Source organism: Phoca vitulina, unplaced genomic scaffold (assembly GCF_004348235.1).
Source record: "Phoca vitulina isolate PV1807 unplaced genomic scaffold, GSC_HSeal_1.0 scaffold65, whole genome shotgun sequence".
NCBI lineage: Eukaryota > Metazoa > Chordata > Mammalia > Carnivora > Phocidae > Phoca > Phoca vitulina.
In genome coordinates, this window is record NW_022589768.1 from 1,141,086 (window position 1) to 1,153,905 (window position 12,820).

A 12,820-nucleotide genomic window follows, 5' to 3' on the forward strand; every position below is an offset into this window, starting at 1 on the left:
AAATCACTCGGGAAGCCACCGTATTTGTTCAGGTGGAAGACAAAGAAAGAACCCAGGAGAGAGAACCGGAGACGATTAATCAGATTAGGTGAATCCAGAGATTGCATTAGACACAGAGAGGAGGGGGAAACAGGAGGAAAGGATGCTGGCTCCAGGTCTGTGGTAACTAGGAGGAGGGGGATTCTGTGCACGGAGATTGGACACCGGAGGACAGAGAGGTTGGTTTCCAACACGTCCACTCTGAGGTTTCTGCAGAACACTCTAGGGGGAAATATACACAATTAGACGCATGGAGCAAGTCACAGGGGAGAAGTCGGGGCTGGAATCCGTTTTCCACAAGATACTGTGTCTTGCACCTTAAAAAGAGAGACAGTCTGAGCGATTGGAGAAGACCGTATTCTGTGTCAGAATTCTGCCCGAATTCTGTGCCCTCATCTTGGGCAAAGTCCAAGATGGACCTCTAGTGTAGCAAAGGCTCCAGGAGATCCTGCAACAGAGGCCTGCCCAAGCTCGTTGGACCATGAAACTCTCCTTCCAATGAGCAAGTGTCAGCCAGATGTTGACACTGAGGGCCACAGTGTGGGAGCTGGTGGTCACGGGTGACAGGTAGACCACAAGGGTGTAGACTGGTCCCGGTGTGTGTGCGCAGGTGTGTTGGCAAAGGGGGCAGTCAAGGACAAAATCCCAGCCATGTTCACTCTTAACACCTCTCTAAGCCACCTGGGCCTATCCTCACGCCAATGGCCACCAAAGGGGCTGTGGCCATTTCTGCCTCATTTTTGGTCGTCACTGAGGACCTGCCTCAATTTCCCCTTGACGTGTTTAACAAGCAAGATGCATCCATCAGTAGTTACTCAGTGAACGGCACCGTGGCTAGGCAGACAAAAGGGTCACTGGCTCATGACCTTGGCACCTGCCCTCTGGACTATCTTCTGAGGACCGCGAAGACTTAGGCTCGCTGCAGTGTCCTCACCTGCGCTGGCCATCCTGGTTAAGATGGCCTTCTCTGACTTGGAGCCCAGAATCCATGTTTGTAGGCAGCTCCGCCTGGCCTTTGGGGGATGTTTAGAGAGATCGCAAAACATACTGATGTTGAGAGTGCAGGAAGGAAAACCTACAACTTGCAAAAACAAAAACAGAACCCTGCACTCTGAGAAGTAGGAAGAAAACCACAAGAGTTCTGTTCGAAACGGAAAAGCATTTCAAGGAGATTGCTCAACAAGATCCAGGGAGGTCGGGAAAGACAGCCACAGGATTTGTAACCAGGGCACCAGCGGGGACTCGCTTGAGAAGAATTTTGAAGAAGTGGACACAGAAGCTGGATTCCTGTGGTCCACCAGTGAATGGGGTGAGGAAAAGGCCACACATGTCTACTTCTTCTCGAAGCCTCGTCTTGAAACAGGGGTGAAAAAAGAGGACGGGGTCCAGGACCGGGATGGGGGTGGGGAAGACTGTCCAGGTGACAGGCTGGAGCACCTCCATGGGCTGTGGAGGAGAAAGAATCAGGAGGGCGGGCGAGTTGAAGGTGCAGAGGGTCTGGGAGCTGATTTGAGGAGTAGGGTCTCTGAGAAGGTGGGACGAGGGGGACCCAGAGCTCAGGTGAGATCCTGAGCAGGAAGCAGGACGCTGAGGCTGGGAGGGAAGGAGCGAGAACAGTTCCGTGTTCATTTCCAAGGCTATTACAGCAGAAGGGCCCCATGCCCGCAGGCTGAAAACAATAGAAATGTATTGTCTCACAGTCTGGAGGCCAAACATCTGAAACCAAGGGGTCGGCAAGGCATGCTCCCCCAAGGTTGTGGGGATGCTCTGTGCCTCGCCTTTCCATTGGCTTCTGGGAAGGACCACTGGCAGCCCAGGTGTGCACAGCTCCTGTCTCTACCTCCTTCACCCCATGGCATCTCCCCTCACGTGCACCTCTGTCCATGTCTCCCCTTGTGAGGACACCAGTCATACGGGATTAAGGGCCAGCGTGACTCCAGTGTGACCTCATCTTAACTAAGTACGTCTGCCATGACCCGATTTCCAGATAAGGTCATCTTCTGAGGCACTCGGGGGTTAGGACTTCAACGTCCCTTTGGGGTGACACAATTCAACCCACAGCAGATGGCATCTCTACGTTCCGAGGTTGACTAAGGGGGTGATGGAGAGGGAAGCCTGATGAGAGGGCCGCGGCTATGTGCTGGGTGGTAGATATTTCCATAGTAACCCGTGGGCTCCCTCGGCTAGCGTTCTCTTCTGCCCCGTGATTCCCCCCCAGGCCCGGGCAGCAGGTGGGCCGTCTGGCCTTGCCGCATCTAGAGACGCAGATCAAAGCTGAACCACAAAGAGGGGGAAAAAAAGCCAATTCTCAGCATTTGACGCTCAGATTAGACTTCTGAAATCCCCCACAGAGGCGATACTGGTAAGAAGGGGAGCGTGGGTGCCACCGCTGGGCTCAGACTTCTGCGGGAAGCGTCAGTGACCGGCTCCCTGGAGAGTCCACGCTCACGGGCTGGCTGGGGGGGGCGGGGGGGGGCGGAGCACTGCACCTGCACCCGCGCTCGGCAGCGTCCCGTCCGGAGCCCCCGCCGGGGCCAGAGCGCCTCCGTGTTCATGTCACGCGCAGACCGGGCCGCCACGTCCCGTTAGAAAGGAAGCACCTCTAACACATCAGGGTAACGAGGCAGTTTGGAAACCGCTGACCCGGGCCAGTCTCCTCACGCTTCCAGGGGGGCTTCCACAGGTCCAGACAGAGCCCCGCACGCGTCCATGGACGAGCCAGGACCGGGCTTCTGATTTCTGGTAATCACGACGGCCTAGGAAGCAGTAACACCAAGGAGACCGGGTGCCGGCCTCGGACGCAGTCCAGGGTCGCAGACTCGCCTCCATTCTTTCCTGCCTGAGGGACGGAGACTTGAAAACGCTCAACGGGAGCCCAGATCTCTAACGGAATCTTCCCTGTTTGGGCCGATCTACTGACAAGTGCCCGGGGAGAAAACCCCTGGGAAGACCAACGCCTATTTTCAAGAGCGGCGAAGGCGTATTTCACGCTTGGTGTGTGATGGGCGCTGTGCTAGGTGTCTCATGTCGGTGCAGCTAAGGCTCAAAGAATCCCATTTTGCAGACGAGGAGGCAGCCTCGGAGCTGTGAAGCCGCTCAGCTCAGGCCTCGGGAGCCCCTGGAGCCCGGAGCGATGCTCCTTCCTCACCACCACGCGGTCCTGCCCGGTGCGGAGCACGCACTGGCCCTCCCTTAGACGCTTGCTTGGGACGACCAGAAGGACGTGGGCGGGGGGGGGGGGGGGTGAGCCGCCATTGGGTGCCCCCTGCGTGCCAGGCACCATGCACGTGCGCGGATCGCCTCCACCCCTGCACTCGCAACTCCGTCCCTCCTGCACGTCGACCTCCCTGGGACAGAGCGCCGGCGCTGAGAAAGCACCCGAGTCGTCCACGGACCAGTGGCTTCACTCAGTTTACACCTACTGAGACTCACGTAACCAACCAAGCCACTCTGTGGCTCAGAACATCACATCGGTTCCTCCTCTAAACTTACAAAATAAAGTCCAAGCTCCAAATGCGGTTCTCAAGGCTCCCGTGGCCCGCAAGTCTATTTCTGCTCCCCTCGTTCCTGGGATGTCCCTCCACGCGCCCCACACTAGAATACGCCTCTCCCACCTCCCGGCCGCGGCTCGCACCATCCCTCTGCCAACCAGCACTGCCCCCAACACCCACCATATGCCGACCCCTCCAGGGGCCTCTTCCTGGCCCCTTACAACAGAAGGAACACGTCTCCTCTGCCCCGCACACGTTTATCCACGTGCCCCGTGATGTCGTCCTATTCGAGCCTGCGGACAGCTCGTTCTGCGTGAGAGTCCTCTTTCCTGCAATTGTGGGGCGTCTCGAGGGCTCGGCACTTGGCACCCGTTCCCCAAAGCACCTCACACTGCCTGACACGTGGTAAGCGCTCCGTGGGTGTTCGCCAAATGGATTAAAACAAAATAAAGACACTGTTCTTGATTCATGGGGAGAGAGAAAAAGGGGCCTGGCCTAGGGAAGCTTGCCCTATAAGCGAGCCCAGACAGTGCAGAGACCCTGTAACTTCCCGTAGGCGATGCAGACACAGGGCTGGAGGGACAGGGCGCACGACGGCAGGGTCAGCCGGGCTCTGCGCTCACGAGCAACGGAAACCAACTCGAGCTGGTGTAAGAGAAGAGGGAGCTTATCGGAAGGCCACCTGCACACTCACACACTTGTCCAGACAACGGGGCCACACGGGACCAACATGACTTGACTGTTGGGGACCAGCCCGCAGTCTGGAATTAACGACCCCTAAGTAGTCTCCATTTCTTGTGTCCCTCCATCCCAGACATGAGGTTCCCAGACAGAGTGCAATCAGCCTTAACGTGGGTCGCATGCTCAGCTGGGCCCCATCAGGGGCGGGAGACAAAGTGTCCGGCATAATTAATCTGAGTATCCTGAGTATGTGCTCAGAGCCATAGATCCCTTTGGCTTCCGTGATGACGGGACCAAGCGCTGGGTGCGGCTCGGGGGGTTGGAGATTCGGACGGCTGTGCGTCCTCTAAACCCACCCAGAGAGCGTCTGCTGCAAATACCGGGTGGGGTGGGGGGACACCCTCTCCTGAGAAGGGCTGCGGCCGCCACACGGTCCCTGTGCAGTGTCCATCCCGCAGATGCAGTCCCGAGGCAGTCCGCCGGCTCCAACCAGCCCTTTCAGCTCCGAATCCACGACAACTAGCAGATGACTTTGGAACTCTTGCAAAACATCCCTGAGTTCCCTTCTATTCCTTGAGGTTAGAGTCTCGGAAGGTGACCTCTTGCCTCTCGTGCTTGAAGTTATCAGGTGCTACACTCAGCTTCGCCCTGGTCGTCAGATGGCGTTCCCACTCGCTACCGTGACTCAGTAATGTCCTCCTCGGGACGATAGGAAGGAACTCACAGAATTCACTGGAAGGTAGGACAGCCAGGCTCTGAGACAGGATGAACACCACATCAGGAACAACTCGACCTTCAGGAAGGGGCGACTGAAACCCACTGACCGTCCCTGAGCTCCAGGTCCAACCACCCAGGAGCAGGCGGGTCGCGGGCGGCACTCAGGTAAGCGCCATCCCCTGGCCGTCCCAGGCCGGTGAGGAGAGGGCCGGGCGGGCCCCTCTTGTGCACGCTCTGGGCAGGCTGCTCGGAGGGGGTGAATCTGGTTTCCTGCTTCCAGGGCTGGCAGGAAATATGGGGGAGCTATAGTCCCCGGGGAGCCCTTACCAACTGTGGGTGGGGTTGGAGGATGAATGCCCCACTGCCCTCACCTCGGGAGAGAAAACCCTGAGGAGGGTTCTTTGCTGTCTCCCAGGGGCCCCCAGTGGGACCGAGTCCACCACGCTGCCCGCAGGGGACACCTGCCGGGGCCACGCCTCCTTGCCTCCCTGTCTCACTTCCCGCTGGTTCTGGGATCATCTCGCAAAGAGACGCCGAGGACTCGCCGCCTGTCTCAAGCTCTGCTTCTGGAAGAACATGGCCTGGTGCCTCCGTACTGCCTCTCGTCCCGCCTGCCCGGCCCCACGGGGCCCCGTCCCAGACAGGTCTGGATATGGACATTTTATGAAGGTGGGCTTCGCAAAACCCAGAGGAGTCGGTACATCGCGAGGCTCCGTTTATATGAAAGATCTAGAATACGCAGGTCCACAGACACAGAAAGCAGACGGCGGTTTCCCGGGCTGGGGGAGGGCTGAGAGGTGCCTGCTCCCTGGGCGCGGGGGTCTGCGTGGGGTGAGGGCTGCACACAGCGCCGGTACGCCGGTGACGAACGCTACCCTGAAATGGCTGAAATGGTAATCTCGTGTTATGTGTATTTTACCACAACAAAAAAAGGAAAATCAGTCAGAAAACCAGGTGGCAGAGTCTCCCTGCATTTCAGTGCACTGGGGCTGGGCATTTCCTGCTTTCTCATTGGTGACATCGTCCACGGTGCCCTGGGGGAGTCCAGCCGCCCCCTCCCATCGCGGCCGGTGCTCCTGGGTCTGTGGACTCGCACAGGGAACCCCAGAGCCAGTCCCCGGGGCTGCGGCTGCCGAAACCCGCGGCCCGGAACAGATGCGAGTCTCCTGTCTGCTCACCCCCGTGGCCCCTTCCACGCCACTTGGCAGCCCGTGGTCACGGGCAGACCCCGAGGGTCCATCTGGAGGCCGATGCCCCCGCATGGACGACGCTGTAGCCGAAAGTGCACGCAGCTGTTGGGGCTGCAGGGCCAGAGGCTGGGCGGGTGAGCTTCTCGGGCTCAGGGTGAACGTGTCAGACGGAGGACCCCGGCTCCGTCCCAGACCACGGCTGTCTTTCGGCGAGCCTGGGTTTCAGGGAACTGGGAGGAGGGAGAGGCCGCCGGCTGCTCGCTGTGCGGTCGGCACACAGACCTTGTCTGGCCCTCGCAGCGTTTTTACATTAATCGTCCTCATTTACAAGTCGCTCCCCCGGGCACGGCCCCTACACCGCACACCTGGCTTGCTCCCCTGGCTTCGTCTCGCTGCCCGGCCAGAGCAGGCGCTCAGGCTGGGGACTCTCGGCTGCCGGGCGGCTCCCGAGCGGCGTGGAGAGCAGCGCCTGTGCGGAATGCGCATGGCTCATCATCGTTTCTCTAAAATGGGGAAAGCCGTTTTCAGCTCCCACTCAAAGCAGGCAGCGATTCTTTCCACCCAGAGGGGCTCCCAAGCTCCTGCCCGCGGCCCCGGGGTGAGAACGCAGCCGTGTCAGAGCCCGGAGACCCACGGGCACTCGGTGGGGGTCCTGAGCTCGGGGACCTCAGCCACACCCGTCCCACTGTCGGCTGGAAGGAGGCAGACCGCGTGCATCTCAGCGCGTGTCACCTGGTCCTTCGGGATGGCTCCCTGAGGAGCGGAGTGCGGCGGGCTCACACGTCACACGCCCCAGCGCCTGTCCTCCCGGTGGTCCGGCTGCACCGCCAGCCTCCCTTACACTTCGGTGGGGCCGTGTGGCTGAGGCCGGCCAGGGGGGCCAAAGGGCCGTGTCTCCTGCACTCCAGTCTGGCTCCCTTCCCGTGGGTGCAACGGAGAGCAGCTCTGATGGAGGGCAGACCCACAACATGGAGGAAGGACCTGGGTCCTGAGCCACCGCCTCCTCCCACTGAAGGGATGGCTCTTCCTCCCCCTTCCCATGCTTTCCTTCCTCACCCCACACCCGAATCTCTGTGCTCCCCAGCATGGGATTGCAGCCCTCCCTATGGGCTGATCCTGAATACCAAACACCAGCCCGGAGCCTTCTAACCAGGCATCTCCATCCCGGGAGGAAGGGACATCGAGAATTAACAGGTGCATGCACTAAAAAGTAAGAACATTCTAGAAGGTGATAGGGGCTTCAAAGAAAATGAAACCAGGGTAGCGAGATAGGAAGGGAGAGAAAGTGGAGTAGGCAGTTCAGAAAATGTGGTGGGCCGAGGAAATCCTCTGCACGAGGAGGGGACGAGGTTTTGGGTGACGGCACGTGATGTGATGAGCACTGGGTGTTAGACGCAACTCATGAAAAAAAAAGTGTGCAAGCTGGACCAAGCTCAGCAAGTCCAGGAGACAGAACAGGGGCCGGAGGGGCCGGAGCACCCCGAGAAGATGGGGAGGGTTCGAGGAGAGGCCAGCGAGAAGGCGGGGGCCACATCATGCAGGACCTTTCCAGCCTTGCCAGGAGCTCACACTGTGAGTGTGTTTACAAGCCACGGGAGATTGTGAGCCCGTGGCTGTTATCATCCGACTTGGGTGTCTTTTATTTTATTTTAAGATTTTATTTATTCATTTGAGAGAGAGAGAGAGAATGCGCACGAGCAGGAGGGAGAGGGAGAACCAGGCTCCCGCTGAGCAGGGAGCCCAGCGTGGGGCTCAATCCCAGGACCCTGGGATCATGACCTGAGCCAAAGGCAGACGCTTAACGACTGAGCCACCCAGGCGCCCCTGATTTATGTTTCTTAACGGCTCACCCCTGCTGCCCTGTGAAGGATGGAATGGCAGGACCGAGGCCCGATAAGCAAGCAGCACGGCAGTCCAGGCAGGTGCGGGGACGGGGTTAGGGCGGAGATGGTGGCAAGGGGAGAAGTGGGACCCGAGAGGAACAATCACATCCCACCGTCGGGGTGACATGGGGGACGGAGATGGGACCCAGCTCCCGCGGCTCATCAGCTGGGTGCACGGAGTGAACCTAGTCCACCAGGTGGGGAAATGAGTCCCATTTGGGCTGGTGGTGACAGTGGCCGCGGTGACCGTGTGGCAGCAGAAGCAGAAGAGAGCAGGAATAACGTACCAGAGAGCCTCGTGGCTCCCAGGGAGTCCTTAGGGAGAGAAGTCATTCCGGAAGCATGTTTCAGCGTAGAGCATGCGTACGGGATTGTTGAGGAAAGCTTTCCATTTGGTGTTTAGCAAAGTCAGTATAACTGAACCCGGAATCCTCGGTGAGGGGTGGGGGCTAGCTCGTGTCCGGAACAAGGCCACGGAGCTCTTTTATCGTTAGTGGATTGGCTTCCAAACAATGACTGGTTTCCAAATCCCTCCATGGAATATCCTGCGAAGACTTTTCGTATTGGTTACATTCAAAATGGTAACACTTCAGATATATGGGGTTAAATAAAATATTAAAATTAATTGCACCTGTTCACCTTTGCTTTCGAAAAGTGGCTACTAGTAAATTTAAAATTTAAAATGGCGTACATGGCATCCTGTGTAACTCTAGGAGACAGCCCGGCTGAGACACATCAGTTAGGGTCCTTTACTAGAACAAGTCCTACATACTCCCATGGGATTTATTAATAGTCCCTCACCTGGAAAGTGTTCTCTTGATTCAGAAAGTTCCAGGAAATAGAAAGCATACACGCATGTAACCATTATTAATAGTCTTCTAATCGGCAGAAGATGCATAAGGTTGGAGTTTGTATAATTTTTACCAGGCATGCCATTTTGGGTGTGTGTTCAGCTGCTCATAACAGAACCTACGTAATAGCGAACTGACCAGGTGAAGGATGGTTTTTCTCATGCAACAACCAGTGCAGAGCTGCTGACCTCACCAGGCAGTTCCAGGAAAAGCGGGGATGAAGGCTCTGGGACGTGACTCATCGTCACCGGGAGGTGATTGCTGTTTTACGTATCACATCCGATATATACACAGGCGAGAAAAGCGACAAGATGTCACCGGGGTTTGCCCCTCGTTGAAACAGTTTTCCCAGAAGCCCCACCCGATGACTTTCTTCTACATCCCGTTGGCTCCGCACTGTGCTTTCTGGAGACTGCGAAATGCAGGTGTCCAGCTACGCAGACAGACAGCCTTGCCTCGGGGCTCGGAAGGACCACTATCCTCCCGAAGCTACGTCTTGCTGGCAAACAGTCGTAGGCGGACTGTAACTCTTATCTACCATCCCCTCCCAGTTTGTGTGCAAGGCTGACTCGCTCAAGGAGAAAGATTCAGGATCACAAGACATCTGCTTTATAGGCTTCAGGCCACTGCTGGGTCGATATCTCTTGGGCAGATTTTCTTTAAATCTCATTTCTATTGTCAGATAATTCTTTCAAAGTAAAATTATGATGCATTTTTGGAGATGCAGTATCTACGTGTTTTGGCAACTCATTGGAGGTGAAATGCTTAACGTAAAGCGAAAGTCAAGCCCCTTTCATGCAAAATTATCCGTCTGGGTCCAATAGCATGTCTCTGTCGGGCACTCGAGATTCCAAATGGAAGTGAGCCCTGCTTTCAGAGAGCTTGGGGAGGGAACAGACTTGTCACATGCCCAAATATTTGACATAATATTTAAGATGCTTATTGCAATAAATGTTGAGCTCCTATCACTGGGTTGGTTTCAGGAGCAGGAAGAGCTTAGTGTACTCATAACCGTATGTCACTGAGGGTGATACATGACCCATGGCAGTGTGCGTGGCGTTCTCCAGGTGTTGCACCGTTGACCGTGCTCCCCTCCTCGGCTCCCTCACAGCCCCAGCACGATCGTGGTTAAACACATAACTGTAATCATGTGCTGACCATCCACTCTTCCCCGGGGGGCTTAGCTCCAGGAAGGCTGGGGCACACCTATGCAAGGCACGGAGTGGGCACTCACCTTTTGCTATCTGCTGAATTCATTAATAATTCGATCCAGGAGAGCAAATGTGGTTCATCGAGCATTCCCTCTATTTGATTGATAGAGTCTGCTTGCAGGCTGGGCTAGGAAGACGTTGGGAGCTGCAACCTGGCAGAGCTAGGAAGGGGGTGTGATGTTTGGTGAATCCATCTGGGGCACGAGAGTCAGGGAAGGACACACCTGTGCTGTGAGGTGTCAGCTCCGGGCTGGAGTCGATGAACGTGCTCGTGAGCCCATGGGTTATGCAGCTTCTCCATTCCTCACGGTGGCCACTGGTAAATAAACACTTGCTTTAATTAATTGATTTTATCTGGTAGCTAATGGTCAGGTACTGAAAGCTAGTTTGGTTCAATAAAGATCATCTTCCAAATGTGCTCATCCAAAGTTCAACAGAAAATCCTCTGCTAAAATTCCCGACTCGTGTGCCCCCAAAGGCTCAGCCCGGCCAGTGGTGTTTGTTCAGTTCTCATAGATTTCTTCAACTTCCAAGTGGAAACAAGGCTATTTCTCAGCTCCCTGGAGATGTTGTGAAGAGTAAGTAATAAACAAGCGTTTGTAACACAGTGGACATGAGCTAAAAGGCCGGCTGAGCGCAGACAAGTGAGAATTCATGAATCCTGTTCCGTCCTCCTGCCCGTCTTGGCTTCTCTCTGTCCATTTACTTACCATCCTTTATTGCTAATCAGAGAATGAGTTACCTCGGCGCAGGGGAGTTTTTAAAGATCTCATAGAAAACATGACCGGAAGAGGCCAGGGGCAGGCTATGAAAAATGCACTTCCTGCCAGCCAACAAGGTACCCCATCCCTCAAGCCCGAGCTGTTCCCACTTAACCTTGGCCCCTCTGCCTGCTACCCGCCTTCAGTCAGGGCGTCTGAGGTCAAACTGAGGATCCCCCTTCCCATCAAGGGCTTGCATCTGGTTGCAGTTGGCCCCTTGGACCAAACAGGTAATAAGAAAAGACAAAAAAATAAAGAAACAAGAAATCAATAAGTAGGGGCGCCTGGGTGGCTCAGTAGTTAAGCGTCTGCCTTCAGCTCAGGTCGTGATCCCAGGGTCTTGGGATCGAGCCCCACATCGGGCTCCGTGCTCCGCGGGAAGCCTGCTTCTCCCTCTCCCACTCCCCCTGCTTGTGTTCCCTCTCTCGCTATGTCTCTCTCTGTCAAATAAATAAATAAAATCTTTAAAAAAAAAAACAAATCAATAAGTAAAACATAAGACGGGACACCTCCCCTTGGGAGCACAGGTGTTCCCCTGCGCACAAACACAGGCATGTTTGCCCCCGGGGTTACGGTTTTCCTGACCCACTGTAGACGCTGCAGACAACAGCCGTTAGGGGAGGTGCGGGGTTGGAGCCTGGTGTTGGGCGGGCATTCGATGAGCATCGTCGACAAGTGGAATTGGCTGCAAACGAAGCAGCAGTTAAAACAAGACCTGGCAGGGTGCCTGGTGGCGCAGTTGAGCGTCAGACTCCTGGTTCGGCTCAGGTCCTGCTCTCCTGGGTGGTGGGATCCGGCCCTACGTCGGGCCACGCTCAGCGGGAGTCTGCTGGGATATTCTCGCCCTCTGACCCCTGCCCTGCTCGCACTCTCTTTCTCTAAAATAAATAAATAAATCTTTAAAAAAACCCACAACAACAGGATCTGGCACTGATACATTTCCAAATAATCATGATTTCGTACTAATCCTTAGCATTGCTATCAGTGAACGAAACAAGCTTCCACCCCTGCCCCCATGCCCCACAAGCCCGTGTGAAAGCGTGTTAGCTCCCAAGCGGGCACTGAGAAAGTCCGAGACGCAACACAAAGGTACAGCTTTGAACACCCTGAGGAGTTCAACCCGATTCTGCAGCCCCCAGGGATCACCCAAATACTGGAACTGGAGAGTAAAATGGTCAGGTTTGTGATCAATGGAAACTGTACCCAGAGGACAGAGAGGGGACACCAGCGGAGGGCAGCTCGACCAGGGACGGGCGTTAGAAGGGAGGTTGGAGGAAGCGGCGCAGCTGACCCAGCTGCAGGTAGGCTGGCAAGGTGGGGGACACGGGGACAGCGCGGTGAGAGAGCGGGAGGGTGGGTGGGCGCCAACTATGGAGGAAAACCAGGCCAGCAACAGAGGGAAGTGGGGAAGGGAGGGAGGGAGGGAGGGAGGGAGGAGGGGAGGAGAGAAGGAGGGAGGGAGGGAGGAGAGAAGGAGGGAGGGAGGGGGAAACCAGGCGCACACATTCTCTTGAGGTATTAAGTTGAGTATAATTCACTTAGTCATCTTCCTACTGTATTAAAACTTCTAATAAAATGATGCCTGACGGTTGGTTTCTAATAGATCACAGTGCGATACGACATATTCTGGGCTTGTTAACTGTTTCCTATGAGGGCACTTGGGCAGTGATTCTCCATGTTCTGTCCGTTTCCGAGGGGCTTCCAGGCGGAGGCACTGAGCCCATGTTGCAGACGAGGGATGTTTACATAGAGACCAGCCACGGAAATTAGAAAGTGTCTCTTTCCAGAGCACAGGGCAGATTTCGTTCCTGCCCAACGGAATCGAGGTAATGTCTCCTTCTCTGGGGCAAGGCTCAGGCAGATTTGCTGACATTACAGAGAGCGGGGTCCCCAGGTTTGGGGCCCCTGGGCTGTGATGCACGCCCACTACACAAAGGTGGCACCTGGGCCCCTCCACGTGGCCCCTGTGGGACCTGGGGGTAAGGAGAGCCGATGC